Consider the following 5,235-nt stretch of genomic DNA (forward strand, 5'->3'; position numbering starts at 1 on the left):
TAGCCACCATTCGAAAAAGCTTTACCTTTGCCTTTCTGATTGGCAATAAAAGCTTTGTCACCAACTTGCATAACAAATTTGTTTTGCCTTGACTGCTCTTCTTGCAAGAGTACTGAAACCAGCTCATCAAATGTAAGGGCATTTGGATTTCCCTTCATCATAAGTCTAAGGGTAGAGGCAAAACTCTGATAAGAATCCGGCAATGCATTGAGAACTGTGGGCACCAATGTACTATGAGGATATATCTCATCTATACTAGTAAGCTGCTCCTTAAAATCGTTAATCTTGGTCAAGAAGCTGTCCATTAAGTCTCCCTCATTCATGTGCTCAGACTCCAACTGTTTGTGCAGATATGCAACACGTGCTTCATTGAACACCTGGTATAATGCAACAAGTGCATCCCATGCCTATTTTGAAGTCTTATATTACTGAATGTGAGGAATAATGCTTCCCTTCACAGAAAGTGCAAGAAATGCATGTGCGTGTGCATCTCTTCCATCCCATCTCGTTTGAGCAGCAGTGGGACGTACTGGTGGTGCATGTAGAGGAGCCACATCTATATCAGATTCTACTTCAAATGTACCTGCAGCACCTAGTTCCACTGGTAGTTGTGAAACAAGACGAGTTTCATTATTACCACTAAAACCACATTCCAAAGGCCTTTAGCAACTAGTATATGCCTCATCATATAGGACCACAATGGGTAGTTAGTCTCATCAAGTTTGTCCTCGGCCGACATGTTAAATACATCACTACTGCCAGCCATGACTTTCTACCAAATGCAAAATCTTTCAACACACTGCAAGTACTCCTTCACTATTCACTGAATGCAACCTTGGATGGCTGAACTGACTGAATCACCTGCAAAGTGTATGAAAAATAACACAGAGTGGAAAATAGAGTGTTACTGTGAAAGTATGATGGTCGATGTTGTTGAAGACACTATAGATGCTGCTGCACACCAAATCTTTGCCGCTACACAGCCCAAACACCCAAAACCAAGCAGAACCAATCCGAAATGACACCTCTCCAGAATGTCTGCAAAAACCTTGCGGTGCCAAAACGTGCCCGAATTGCATCGCGGACCCCAAAAATGTTGTATACTTTGTAAACAACACACTACAGTATATATCTTCTTCTCCTAAGAGGGTATCTCAATCGGAGATAGAAAAACAGGGTCGTGTGAGAGGGAGGGAGGCAGACTACTAGATCAAGTGTCAAGGAAGCTAGCTCTAATATTAATTGTTGGAATTAGGGTTAGGGTTGCAACAATGTACACACACAAGATAGAGAAGCTTTAGAGCACACAAACTCACTAGATTAGAATGAACAAATGTGTGCTAGATACAAAAGATAAGTACACAGCCCAAAATGAGTAAATAAGAGGGTGTACATACACACGGGGAAAAAACCTCCTAGTGAGGGAAAAAGTGCCTCGGCGGTCCTAAGTGTGTTCACACCATCACTATCATATAATGCTACATGGACTGTATCAGTAGAGATTCAGAGGATAGTTGTAAATCTGTTGTGTGCCCTGGACTAGGCAACTCATAACCATCTGTAGTGTATGAGCAGATGTAGTCTAAACATAGTGTATCTTTAGTATGAGCAGATGTAGTCTAAACATAGTGATGATCATGTCCAGAATGAACCCATGTTCATAACCATGTGTATTCATAGTTCAAAGCAACACTCTTTCATTTTTCTCAAATACTTACCATGTAGAACAATTAAAACAAAGCTTTGATCCAGCAATATTTTAGAGCTAAAACATAATGATGCCCATGAATATATTTCCATAGATTAGTTTAGTTACTTGCAAAATCCCACCTTATTCAGGTATGAAAAAATAATGTTTTTCTTAAGTACTTGTGTACTTAGGCAGAAGGACCCCTTGCAGAGGCAAGGGTGAGAGACATCATGTAATGCTCAATAAGAAGGTAGACAGGCTAAGTGAGTTAAAGAACCCACCTCCATCCTAATATATGAGTCATGACTGAGGCAGACCAGAGGAGTCTTCCATCTTCATCATATAGCAACACGTGTCATAAAAACGTTACTGCCCACCACCATCCCTTGTAAGATTATAATGAACAATTGTGTACAGAGGCACAGCAGAGTCGCAAAAACCCATAGGTAGCAAGTGCCACAAAAATGTAACTATCCACCACCATCCCTTGTAGCGTTATGATGAACATTTGTGTACAGAGGCGCTATAGAGTCACAAAACAACCCATAGGTCCAATGTGAAAGAGTTGCAGAAGTAAATAACCCTAGTAAAGTAGGCTATCATGCAATTTGTGCACAAATGGAGTAAGTGTGTGTGTGTTTGTGTGTGTGTATACATACATACATATACATACATACATACATACATACATATATATATATGTGTGTGTGTGTGTGTGTGTGTGTGTGTGAACAAAAAATGACATCAAATCTGCTTGTTTCTTAGTGTCAAAATGCACGAGAAAATATGTAAAATCTACGCCCACAATGTGAAATAATCAAATTCCTTTTAGGTGCATCAACAATTGGATGTATTGGAAGGTGTTTGCACATCAAATCTTGAAGGCTTTCGTCTATTGGTTGGTGGGACTCAAAGGTTATCTCAGTTTCAGCATTCTATCATCAAGTGCATTAATTCTTAGCATTAAGGGTTCAATTCTAACATTAGGGAGTTGCTATTACATGCCATATCATTGGTTTGCAAAACCCCTTTGATTTACATCCTCCAAAAAAACACACTAGTTTTCTACCTATCTTTTAAGGGGAAGATTTATGCTAATCATCATGAAGGCTTACTTTTAAGCATTAAACCTTTGTTGTGAGGGTTTAGACACTACCACTAAAGCTAATCTCACTTAGTAAAACCTATCCACATATGAAAAATGACATCTCAAGGGATCACCAACTCCCTCCAAGAAGAAGAAAAGAACCTTAATAAAAGAGGTGAAGATCAAGCTCAAGCTTTCAGCTCCAATAAAGGACCTTCAAAAGTTAAAATTTCTAAGCTGATTCTCAAAGCAAGTAATAATCTTCATGATTAAATAATAAGAAAATCACTCAAACAAGGAGTATAATCAAGACACTAATCACATGATGATTGCATTAATCAAGCTCCTAAAATGAGCCAAAGATTACAAGATTTTATAGCTCTCAAGGAGCCCTCATCCATAAGATACTTCACCCTTGTGCCATCCATATATCATTAAATTCCCGCACTCCATGTGCCTCCTTGTGCTTTCCATCATATGCTACCTTTTGACCATTGAGTTTACCTTTTATAAGTAACCATACAAATCAACCTTTGAGTTAGGACCCTTAGTCTTTCTTCCTTTTTAATGTGTATGCTCTCCCCTTGCTCTATTCATGTTGTATCCTCACACATTGCTATTTCAACACTCCCCTTAATGTGATGTGGGTCTATCACCTAAAATGCTGCACTGGACCTGCACTCCTAGTCATATGCTAGAGTGGTCCATCTCACCTTACACGGTGATTATACATTGGACCTACACTCCTAGTCATATACTAGAGAGTGGTCCATCTAAGCTTACACTGTGGGCTATAATGTTAGCTTTGACTTGACACTTTACACACGAGAGGATAGGGTTACAACCAGGGGTGAGAAGCCATGCCTCTCATGCTCTTGAATTCCTTAAGCAGCCTTTCATTTCTGGGTTTATTGGATTATTCTTTGCTTTAGACTTTTAGGCGTTGAGCTTGGTCTTCTTATTTGCACAAATGACTGAGTGGCTATGTTCCTAAACTTTCTTTAGAGCTCTTTCTTTGCTCTCACATACTCATTCCATGCATGCTCATTTGGTCGTGGAATTACAACACTTTTCGACTCATAGTTGATTCTTTGCCTACTCATATTGGCGACATTTACAAAGGTTATAATTTTTCTGTGAAATATTTGTTGATCATGTTTTTGTTATCAATCAAGTAGTGGATGCCCAAATTTTTACCAATGAGATTTGATGATGATGTGCATCCCTTCAATGGAGAAATAGCCAATCAAAATCACATAGTATTGTTTGTATGCAAGGCCCCTCAACACATCCCATATAACCTTTCCCTTATGAATACCCTTTTTCACTAAGAAGCTATTAGCCTTAACCCTAATATTTTGAAAAGAATAAAAAACAAACTCTTATCTTTGAGGTTTTTGAACGGCTACTCGTTATCTTCTTCCTTCTTGTAGTTTATTTGCACAGGGCCACCACACCTTGGATGAAAGCTTGAAAGTTAAAGGTGGTGATGCTTGCTATTGAAGAAGGCTCCATGCCTTGATCTGAGACCTAGGAGACCTATCCTATAGCTAGGATGACATGCATGCCTATGGTGTCCTTCTCGTTCCCTTTTGTTGAAATATACAAGTGAATAGGGTGTGTGCGAGAACAAGCCCTTAGCAAAAGGCTGTAAAGGAGAATTTGTAAATGAGAGAGAAGCTGTGAAAAGGTGAGAGGTATCTACTGGGAGAGAATAAAGGGTAGCATGAGAAGATTTAGGATGTGTGGAGATATTCTAGGAAGAGGTGGAGAGAATCAAGCAAAAGAGGTGGAGTGAATCAAGGAGAGATCAGTGGGATTAGATGCTTGGATGTAAACTCTATAAATTGAGGCATTGGCCTAATGAGAATTAATTGCTCACTTCGTCTAATCTCTTTGCTAATGATGTTGATTCTTGCATTTGATCCACCATAGCTCATCACATTGCCGCAAATTTAGCATGGTATCAGAGCCTAGCTTAGAATCCATCAAATTTATGAGCCCATTATCTTGCTAATCACTTAGTTAGTTAAGATTAATAGATCATCAAATTTTTAGTCATTTTTCAACAAGCCTCTTGTACCCACAGTTGCTGGAGGGGCTTGATCTCCCTCTAGGCTTAACAATAGGCTTCAAGCCTCTAGCCCCACCTAACCAAGACTCCCATGCATAAGCCCATCTATTCAACATGTCAAACCGTCGATGCATGCTGCAGATTTTTGCGATTTCTCAGGCACCTTCTTTCTAAAGCAAAATTGAGATCTTCTCTTCCATAGATACAATTGGTCTGATTCCTCTTGGCCCCCAGGGGTTTTCAAGGGTGCTCTGCAAGCTGGTGAAGATAATTTTTTATTTCATCAAGTCTACAGTGAGATCCAAGCTCTGCATCAAATCTGCAGGTGACTTTGGTAAAACAGAGATTAAGCATTTAATGTTTGGTCAAATCTTGTGTTTCTTG

This window comes from Cibotium barometz, chromosome 6 (assembly GCF_041138505.1).
Source record: "Cibotium barometz isolate CiBa-2024 chromosome 6, ASM4113850v1, whole genome shotgun sequence".
NCBI lineage: Eukaryota > Viridiplantae > Streptophyta > Polypodiopsida > Cyatheales > Cibotiaceae > Cibotium > Cibotium barometz.